The following is an 11385-nucleotide window of genomic DNA, read 5'->3' on the forward strand; positions in this document are numbered from 1 at the left end:
ACTGATTGTTGTGCAAGAACTTGATCACCCTGCTCCATTTCGGCGAACTCGTCTGAAGGCGGGTTTGCTTGTGTAGGCTCGGTGGCTTCGGGAGCATTCAGATCATAGATGTGGCGGTTGGGATTGGTGACATCTGTTAGGGCAATGTTGGATAGAACAACGCTTGGGACTTCCTGGTTGTTCACCATAAAGTAATACCCTCCGCCTACTCTGTTTTTGATTAGACGGCTGGACCGACAGTAACTTATATCCATAGATAGGGGAGGTAAAGATTCTAAATTTTGGAGTCGGTCCCCTAGGTTTAAGCCAAGTGCTATTGTGGTTATTAGTCCACCTATTACAAAAGGTTGACGGCCTCTAGCACATAGGGTGCGGATGTGATGAAATAGGAAGGAGGCAGCGTTTACCTGAGTATCGCTTTCAAAGACGCATTGGAGGAAGAATAATTCCTTGGCGTTTACTTTGCTGTTGTTCGGTCTTCCAAAAACTGTGTTTTGCAGGATGCGGATAAAGTACCGGATGGTTGGGTTATGTATATGGGAAGCAAGGAGCACATCCCAGTTGTTGGTTTCTACACCGGATATTTTCCTAAAGAGGTCGAAGGCGTGTATGTGCCACTGGGAATTCAGAGGGATTCTCGGGTGGACTTGACCTTCTACGGGGAACTATAGCATGGTACTCAATTGGTTTTGGGATAGGGAGTACTCGGTGTTGAACAAATAGAAGGTTGCGGTACCGGTTAAGTACTTGTCTTCACCGGTGGGAGTGTTGTACGAATAGGAACTTAAAAATTCTAAGGTTAGGGATGGATAGGTAGGTTGATTGTGAGTGAACAGAAAGGTTAAACCAGCAAGGCGGGGCATCCATTCTATACCTTGAAGTAATCCTAATTGTTGTAAATAAGTTAAATCAGGGTACCTGGTGGATTGGACGCCTCGCTGTTGGAAACGCTCGAATTGCTCCCTTTGATAATTATCATCTTCGGATCGGAAGATGATATTTCCGAAAGCTTGGTTGCCCGCCATATCGATAAGTGGTTTGAAAGAAGTAGAAGGTAAGAAGATGAAATGTATTTTATAGAATGGTTTGTGGTGTATGAAGAAAGGTATGGTGGGTATTTATAGGAAAAAATTTGGAAGTTGGACAGGGAGTGGTTGAAAAGTAAATAAATGTGGGTAAATGTGAATAAATGGGGAAGGTAAAAAGGTGAAGTGGTGTAACGGTCGTGTCCCAACGGTTAGTAACGTTCACATAGCCAAACGGTGTCACGCTCGTGACAGGGGTGTTACGGACGTGACAGGAACTCGGTGTGACGTCCGTCATGGATTATGTGACGCTCGTCACACAGTCATTCTGGCAACGTACTTTGTTTTTACCATTATATTTTATTGTTGTTATTTTGTTATGCATATGTTTTATTTTATTTTGCTATTGTGATAATTTTAAATTGCCTTGCATGCTATTCTACTTTTCATAATATATATATATATATATATATCTTTAATAAATGATGTAGGTAGTAACAGTAGAGAGCATTATTGATAGCTATTGCATAAGCCATAATAAAGTAAAATAAATCAATAGCTTCATAAAATAATCATAATGTAACATTGGAAGACAAAAGCAAACATGCGAAAGAAAAACAAATACTAATATTAAAAATAATGTAAAAACTAATGAATAGCCTAAACTAAAACTAAGTAACTAAGAAAAACAACTTCTAGCCAATTGCAGGATCTCTGGCCGGAGGAGCAAAGGAGTTAACACGGTTTAGCAACTCGTGGAATTGATTTGTCATAGTGCTCATGTATCCCAGAAATTCTTGTCCCATATTAGCTAGCTCTTCTCTGAGGGCGTCCTGTTCTGACATCAAAGCTTGAATGATGGTGTTATAATTATCTCCGGGCATATGATGTCTAAGATCGGGTATTGCCGACTCTTCGGTCGGGACAGGTTGAGGAGGAGGGTCAATATCATAATAACTAGATGGTGTCTGAGGGTCAGATTCAGCATAAGGGATCTGGTCGTCACAAATCTCATAGTCCTGGATGGATTCAGTAGATCTAGCAGGAGAAGGTGTTCCGTTCAGGTTGTAGAGCCAGTTACTGCGGTTATGAACACTAGTCCTCGGACTAGGCAAGGTGAATAGGCAAAGAACTTGGTTGTTAATTATAAGCTCAAACTCTTCAGGCCCTAGGTTCGCTATAAACATAGTGTTGAAGAGGAAAGGTATACTCATAGTATCAATGCCACAAAAAGGGCTTAGGTCAAGCATAGGTTGACGTAATCCGATAGCATTACCAATCATGGTTATCAATCTGCCTATTTGAATTGGTGCTCGTTCATCTTGGATAAGGTGGTCAAAATTTGCCAACATAAAAGTGGCACCGTTTACTGGACGGTTATGGGAAGCACAAAATATGATGAAGAGCTCATCACGTGAAACCGAGGTACTGTTTGACTTCTTCCCAAATAAGGTGTGGGTCAAGATCTTATGGAAGTAACGAAAGGCCGGGTTATGTATGTCTCCAGAGAGAAACTCATGTTCCTCGGGATCGTCATTTCCAGTCAAGCTTCCCCAAAAGTATTCAAGTTCTCTATATTCAAAAAGTTCTTCTTGGCTCACTGTGAATGTATCAAGGGAGGTAGGGAAACCTAAAAGGTTGGTAAAGTCTCGAATGTTAAATTGATACTCCATGTTGAACATTCTGAACTGGTTGAAACCTCTACTTATTCCTTTTCCATGGCTGGGTAGATAGATCAGGGAGCTAAGGAATTCTAGTGTCAGTCTCCGGTAGGTGACGAATTGTCTACGGATAGGAGAGGTTTCCCACCCTATCTGACTCAGCAAATACAGGACACTCTCTCTTAGTCCAAGGGCAGTCATTGCCCAGTCATCAATATACAAACTAGGTAGCATCTCTCTCGCTGCTAGTTCCTCAAACTTTTGTTTCTGAGCTTTCCCTCTGAATTTGATACCCATACGATCAATTTGTCCCATCAGGTTAGTGTTAGCTAGAGAAAGGAAAAACAAGAGTTTTAGTCAGGATTTGGCCAAATGCCGAAAGAAAGAAATTTTTTATAAGTTAAAGTAAATTAAGAATGAATACTAAATAGAATTTAAAAGAAAAAGAATAATTAAAGAAGAAATAAAAATAAAATAAAAATTTGTGGGTTGTCTCCCACTAAGCGCTTTGTTTAATGTCGCAAGCTCGACATAAAAACTATCAAATATAATCTATAAAGTCTGGAGGCATTACGTCTAAGTGCAAGACTTGCGAATCTTCATTGTTTTCTGCATAGTGATAATGTTTTAGACGTTGCCTGTTTACGGTAAATGGTTCCATAGATTTGCCTTTAATTTCTACCGCTCCACTGGGAAAGACATTGGTGATTTGGAAAGGACCTGACCATCTAGATCGTAGTTTTCCCGGGAATAACTTTAGCCTAGAGTTAAATAACAGGACTGTATCGCCTTGTTTGAAGATTTTCCTTGATATGCGCTTGTCATGCCATTGTTTTGTTCTTTCTTTGTAGATTCTGGTATTTTCGTAAGCGTCTTGTCGAAGTTCCTCTAGTTCGTTTATATCAAGGATTCGCTTTTCACCGGCGGCCTTATAGTTTAAATTTAGATTTTTAATAGCCCAGTAGGCTTTCTGTTCTAATTCTACCGGGAGGTGGCAGGATTTTCCATAAATAAGCTTGAATGGGGTTGTCCCTATGGGAGTTTTGTAAGCGGTTCGATATGCCCATAAAGCTTCTGGTAATTTCAATGACCAGTCTTTCCTTGAGGTGGCGACTGTTTTTTCCAATATTTGTTTGATTTCTCTGTTAGACACTTCCACTTGCCCACTGGTTTGAGGGTGGTAAGGTGTTGCTACTCTATGTCTCACACCATACTTAAACAGTAGTTTTTCGAGTATCTTAGATATGAAATGCGATCCACCATCACTGACTACTATTCTCGGGACCTCAAATCTTGGAAATATTATATTCTTAAAGAGTCTAGTTACTACTCGTGTGTCGTTTGTTGGAGAAGCTATAGCTTCAATCCATCTTGATACGTAGTCAACCGCTACGAGTATGTACTTGTTACCGAAAGAAGGTGGGAAAGGTCCCATGAAATCTATTCCCCACACGTCGAAAATCTCTACTTCCAAAATGCCCTTTTGTGGCATCTCGTCACGTCTAGATATGTTTCCTGTGCGTTGGCACCTATCACATTTCTTGATAGTCGCATGCACATCCTTCCATATATTTGGCCAATAAAAACCGGCTTGTAGGATTTTGGAGCAGGTCTTGGATGTACTTGCATGTCCACCATAAGGAGCGGAGTGACAGTGCTGGATTATATTTTCTACCTCTTCTTCGGGTATACACCGACGGAAAATACCATCGGGGCCTCTTTTGAAAAGTAAAGGGTCATCCCAGTAATAGTGTTTTATGTCATAGAAGAATCGTTTCTTTTGCTGGTAGGATAAATTAGGTGGGACTAATCCGGCAGCTAAATAATTGACGAGATCAGCGTACCATGGTGTAACAGATATAGCTAAGGTGGTTTCTACCTGTTTATCAGCTTTATTTTCTTCCAAAGTAGCTATAAGTTTATCGTATGAGAAATCATCGTTGATCGATGTTCTTTCCGGTTCCAGGTTTTCAAGTCTAGAGAGGTGATCTGCTACTACGTTTTCAGTTCCTTTTTTATCTTTGATTTCCAAATCGAACTCTTGTAGCAACAAGATCCACCTTAGGAGTCTAGGTTTAGCATCCTTTTTTGTTAAGAGGTACTTGATAGCAGCGTGGTCAGTGTAAATGATTATTTTGGCTCCGACCAAGTAAGAACGAAATTTATCTAGCGCAAATACTACTGCTAAAAGTTCTTTCTCGGTTGTGGCGTAATTCATTTGTGCTTCATCTAGAGTTCTACTTGCGTAGTATATGACGTGAAGATTTTTATCCTTTCGTTGTCCTAAAACAGCACCCACAGCGTAATCACTGGCATCACACATTATTTCGAATGGTTCATTCCAATCTGGTGTCTGCATTATGGGTGCGGAGATCAATGCTTGTTTAAGCGTTTGGAATGCTTCTAAACATTTGTTGTCGAAGATGAATTCAGCATCTTTCATCAATAGTCCGGTCAAAGGTTTAGTTATTTTAGAGAAGTCTTTAATGAATCGTCGGTAAAAACCGGCATGTCCTAAGAAGCTTCGTACTTCTCTCACAGTTTTCGGAGGTTGAAGGTTTTCGATTACCTCTATTTTGGCTTTGTCTACTTCAATCCCTCTGTTTGAGATGATGTGTCCTAAAACAATTCCTTCTTGTACCATAAAGTGACATTTTTCCCAATTAAGTACTAGGTTTACTTTTACACATCGTTCTAGAACTCTTTCTAGGTTTTCAAGACATTCTTCAAAGCTTTGTCCGCATACGGAGAAATCGTCCATAAATACCTCCATGATGTTTTCGAGAAAATCGGCGAATATCGCCATCATGCACCTTTGGAAGGTTGCAGGAGCATTGCACAAGCCGAACGACATTCGTCGATAAGCGAAGGTACCAAAAGGACACGTGAATGTTGTCTTTTCTTGGTCATCAGGATGAATTGGTATTTGAAAGAAGCCTGAGTAACCGTCTAGATAACAGAAATGAGAATGTTTTGCTAATCGTTCTAACATCTGGTCAATGAATGGTAAAGGGAAATGATCTTTTCGGGTTGCTTTGTTTAGTTTCCTATAGTCAATGGACATTCTCCATCCCGATTCGATTCGTTTAGTTATAGTTTCTCCTTTTTCAATTTCAATAACTGTTATACCTCCCTTCTTTGGTACTACGTGTACCGGACTAACCCATTTGCTATCAGATATAGGATATATGATACCTGCCTCTAATAACTTGGTTATTTCCTTCTTCACTACCTCACTCAGGATCGGGTTTAGTCTCCTCTGGTGTTCCCTAGAAGTTTTACAGTCTTCTTCTAGCATGATGCGGTGCATACAAATAGAAGGACTTATTCCTTTAAGGTCGGTGATGTTGTATCCTAGTGCGGTTGGATATTTTCTTAAGATATGCAGGAGTTTTTCTGTTTCGAGTTTTCCTAGGTCTGCATTAACTATCACTGGTCGTTCAAGTTCTAAGTCTAGGAATTCATATCTTAGATTTTTGGGAAGTGTTTTCAGGTCTAGGGTTGGTTTCTTAAGGCATTGCGTAGGATCCGGTGTTATTGCTAAACATTGGTTAAGTTTGTCTTCTACAAGATAGTCAGATGATTTGTCATTTTCTAACTCTGTGTCTTTTATGCATTCATCGATGATATCCATGAAGTAACATGTGTCTTCTATTGCAGGTGCTTTCAAAAATTGGGAAAGAATGAACTCAATTTTCTCTTCTCCTACTTCGAAAGTGAGTCGTCCTCGTTTTACGTCTATGATTGCACCGGCAGTTGCTAAGAACGGTCTTCCCAGTATAATGGGTGTAACTTCATCTTCTCTAATGTCCATAATTATAAAATCGGTTGGAATGTAGAATTGACCTATGTGCACGGGAATGTTTTCAAGAATTCCTACAGGATATCTAACGGAACGATCTGCTAGTTGCACAGACATTTTAGTTGGTCTTAATTCTCCCATTTCAAGTTTCTTGCATATGGATAAAGGCATAACACTAATACCGGCTCCTAAATCGCATAAGGCTTTATCTATGACAAATTTTCCTATGTGATAGGATATAGAGAAACTACTTGGATCTTTAAGTTTAGGAGGCATATTCTGGATTATAGCGCTACATTCAGCAGTGAGTGTAACGGTTTCGCTATCTTCAAGTTTCCTTTTATTAGAAAGAATTTCTTTTAAGAACTTAGCATATGAGGGCATCTGCGTAATAGCTTCTGTAAAAGGAATTGTGATGTTTAATTGTTTCAGTAGGTCAACAAATTTTTTAAATTGGCTCGCATCTTTGGTTTTAATAAGCCTTTGAGGGTAAGGGATAGGTGGTTTATAAGGTGGTGGAGGTACATAAGGTTCTTTCTTTTCTACGGTTTCCTTATTACTCTCTTCCTTTTCCTTAGGTTTATTTTCTTCCTCAGTTGACTTTTTAGAGTTTTGGTTTTCTATCCTTGGATCAGACGGTCCTTCCACTTCCGTTCCACTTCTTAGTATGATTGCATGAGCGTGGCTTCTCGGGTTAGGTTGGGGTTGTCCAGGAAATGTACCAGTTGGGGCAGCAGTAGGCGCTTGTTGTTGAGCACTTGTGATATTTGTGTTTCCAGCATTTTGTTATGGGTAGCCAGGGCATCTACTTTACTTGCTAGTTGTTTTATTTGTTCGCCAGTGTGTACATTCTGGTTTAAGAAATCTTTATTGGTTTGCTGTTGAGAAGCTATGAAGTTCTCCATCATGATTTCCAAGTTGGATTTCCTAGGAACGTTATTGTTAGGTGTAGATGGGATCGGCTTTTGATATCCAGGAGGTATAGCTGGGGCTTGATTTGGAGCTTGTCCAGGCGCGTATAAGGCATTATTACTCTTATATGAAAAATTAGGATGATTCTTCCAGTTGGAGTTATAGGTATGCGAGTAGGGATTTCCTTGAGCATAGTTTACTTGCTCTGCTTGGATTCCTGTTAGGAGCTGACAATCTGCAGGAGTGTGACCTTGGATTCCACAGACTTCGCAATTTTGAGTTATGGCAACCACGGTGGCTGGAGGTGATACATTTAAACTTTCAATTTTCTGGACCAGAGCATCCACTTTTGCATTAACATGATCAAGGTTACTTATCTCGTACATGCCACTTTTCGCCTGAGGTTTTTCTACCATTGTTCTTTCGCTTCCCCACTGATAGTGGTTTTGGGTCATGCTCTCGATAAGTTGATAAGCATCAGCGTAAGGTTTGTTCATAAGTGCACCACCTGCGGCGGCGTCTATTGTTAACCTCGTGTTGTACAAGAGACCATTATAGAAGGTATGAATCACTAACCAGTCCTCTAAACCATGGTGTGGACAAAGTCTCATCATGTCTTTGTATCTTTCCCATGCTTCGAAAAGAGACTCGTTATCTTTCTGTTTAAATCCATTTATCTGGACTCTTAACATAGCTGTTTTGCTCGGCGGAAAATATCGGGCAAGGAAGACTTTCTTCAACTCGTTCCATGTGGTGACTGAGTTGGAAGGAAGAGACTGAAGCCATCTTCTAGCGCTATCTCTTAACGAGAAAGGAAAGAGACGAAGTCGAATTGCCTCTGAAGTGACACCATTAGCTTTAACAGTATCAGCGTATTGGACAAATACGGATAAATGAAGGTTTGGATCCTCGGTAGGATTTCCAGAGAATTGGTTCTGTTGCACTGCTTGCAACAGTGAAGGTTTAAGTTCGAAGTTGTTTGCTTCGATTGCGGGCGGAGCAATACTCGAATGTGGCTCATCTTGCGATGGAGCGGCGTAATCTCGAAGAGCACGAGCTGGTTCTGCCATCTCGGTTATCGGTGAAGGAAGAAGATTTTTGAGATCAGGAATTGCAATAGGAGGGAGATTGTTTGCAGCACGATATTCACGAATTCGTCATAAGAGTCGGAGATATAGTTCGATGTCGTTGATTCGTAAGTAGAACGGCTCGCCTTGTGAGCGAGTGTGTGGTATACAAATCAACGAAAGAAATAAAAATAAAAATAAGCCTTAGTCTCTACAGCGTAACAGAAGAGTTACGATATCGACTAAATAAAAGTCCCCGGCAACGGCGCCAAAAACTTGATCGCGACTTTATGAGTCGAATTTGGGGTACAAACTACAAGTGCACAGTTCTATCGCGTAGTTTTAAAAGATATCGATCCCACAGGGACTTATGAATCGATATACCGTTATCTAAGGTTACTTCGTAAAGCTAAGGCGGATGATACTTTGATTGTTCGAGGGAAAAGTTAAAACTAAAATAAGATATAGATTAAATATCAATTAAGCGGATATCGGTATGTAGTTCGTCGTAATTAGGGAATTAAATCTTCGTTGGTTTTCTTGGTTTTTTAAAATAAATCTTTTCAGTAAATACTATTGATTAAAAGTCTTTTCTCAAACTCTCGCTCTGTTGAATAGACTATGACTTTATATTAACGCAGCTGTCACTTATTGGTTAAGTCCAAAATCACTTTTTGAAAACAACAGAATCTATAGAAACTCTTTTTAAGAAAACACTAATCGTTTAAACACCCTCGTCTCAAACTCTCGCTCTGTTGACTTAGATTATATAATTAAATTCAAATGCTTAACTCTCGTCCTCACATTTAACTTTTAAAAATACTTTTTGAAAAAGATCAGAATTTAATTAACTCTAAAAATTGCTTTCGCTCTGATCTAGAATTAATCCTCAATTTACTATGTCCAGTTAAAAACTCAAACTCTCGTTCTATTGAATTTAACTTCTTTATGTCTTTTACTCTCGTACAAAAACTTTGTTATTAAACCTGTAAATTGAGACCATAAAAAGAGTGACTTTATTTTTAAACGTAATTTAACCAACTTAGTTTTGATTCCTTCATTCCGCTTACTTTACATACCGATACCTAAATAAATTAGCCGGACATGTTAAAGAGACCTAAACAATGCATAAATAAATCCATCTCAGGCAAATAATATAAATAAACAATAAAGCAGGGCATATATAAATTCAAACAATAATTAAAGAACCTGAGTAATTAATAGCAGTCTTGAACACTCCACCACAGACCGGTTGGATTTGTTCTTGAATTCTTCAATCGGACGGGAAAATAAAAAAAATGAAGGAATAAAAAAAACCTAGGGTCTAACGTAAGGTTAGATCCGGTAAAAGATACACAATAGTTTCCGGTGTAGAAACTATTGTGTGAAAAATTAATTAAGTGCTTAAAGGAATTGCTGGAAAAGAAAATAAAAAATTGCAAATAAAGCAAAAGCTGTAAAAAGGTAATGGTATGCTTGCACGGCTGGAAGAGAAAAATTGAACGAAGCAGAGAGACGGCGGAGAGAGCTTGCAGGGTTTGCCAAAAGCCACTATTTATATTGCTCACTTTTTGTAACGGTTTCCAAAGGCTTTCCGTGTAAAAATCCTCACGTTCCAATAGTCAAGTGTAACAATAGGCTTCAACGTGCCTCTGTTGCGCTTCTGAAGCCAAAAATATAGGAGAATGGTGTGACGTCCGTCACACCATGTGTTACGCTCGTAACACAAGTAGGCAGGGCGTGACGCTCGTCACACCTTGTGTGGCGCTCGTCACAGGCGCAACGCCTGTGCTTTTGGGCTGGGCCTTGGCTTGGTGGAATTTGCTTCTTTTCATTTCTTTTTGCACCTCCTTTTCTTTCTTTTTCACTTGTGCTTCAAATAAACTACCTGAGATAAATAGAAAGCAAAATACCAAGTAGTATCGAATAAAATGAAATAAATTTAAGTGAATAATAATATAATTTAATTAAATCGAGTCCTAGAATGTGATATTATTTCATGTTATCAAGGACATGTTTTCGAATTCCAGCAACTATATTTTATCACCTTTAAATTTTTGTATGACTTATTACCTCAGGTTTTTTTTAAAACCGATGGCTAAATTATTTAGAGGACACCTCTTCGAATCCCAACAACTACATTTTATCATCTTTTAATTTATTTTTTAAAATTTTATTACCTCAATTTTGCTGAAAATCGAGGAGTAAAGTAGCATATGTTTATTTTATTTTATTTATTTATTACCAATTTGATGAAAAAATTAAGGAGTGAATTTTGTCATCCATTTATAAAGTAAAAATGGTTAAGACATTGTCAAATCATCCATCCACATAAAACATTAGTGATCCACGTGAAACACTCATTAGTCAATCAAAATGTGAATGCCACAACTATCCATCTTGGATGCAAAATGCTGCAATTTAAACTTAACATATTGAAAACAATAATAATGAGAGTAAGAGTATGAAAATATTTCATGGTTAGTTTCTTAACGTAACATTTTCTCTAGTAATTCTTATTAAAAATGTTTAACTTTAGTTAAGAAAACATGAAAGTAACCTATTAATGTTAGTTGTAATCGTATCAAGTAAAATGTTTAATATTGTTGTTGTTGTTGTTGAAATTTAGAATTTAACGATTCTATTGATTTTATTTATTTGTTGTTGTTATTGTTGTTGTTGTTGTTGTTGTTGTTGTTTTTGTTGTTGTTGAGGTTTAATTTTAAAGATTCTATGGATTTTGTTGTTGTTTTTGTTAAGATTTAATGTTTAAGGATTAAATTGATATTTGTTGTTGTTGTTATTAGTGTTGTTGATGATGATCATGAAGAAGATTAAGAATTTGTCAACAAATTTGATGTTTTGAAGATTAAAACAAAACAAAAAAGTTACAAATAATATTTTGTAAATATGACTTT

At 38.2% G+C, this 11385-nt stretch overlaps 1 non-coding gene across 1 annotated transcript; it reads left to right on the plus strand.

The window, feature by feature from the left end:
• The first annotated feature begins 7985 nt into the window (after window positions 1–7985).
• LOC127133181 (small nucleolar RNA R71) lies at window positions 7986–8092 on the plus strand. Its single transcript, XR_007807173.1, has one exon. It is a non-coding gene; the product is annotated as a small nucleolar RNA R71 (small nucleolar RNA).
• Window positions 8093–11385: the final 3293 nt, after the last annotated feature.

Source organism: Lathyrus oleraceus, chromosome 3 (assembly GCF_024323335.1).
Source record: "Lathyrus oleraceus cultivar Zhongwan6 chromosome 3, CAAS_Psat_ZW6_1.0, whole genome shotgun sequence".
In the NCBI taxonomy this organism is placed as follows: domain Eukaryota; kingdom Viridiplantae; phylum Streptophyta; class Magnoliopsida; order Fabales; family Fabaceae; genus Lathyrus; species Lathyrus oleraceus.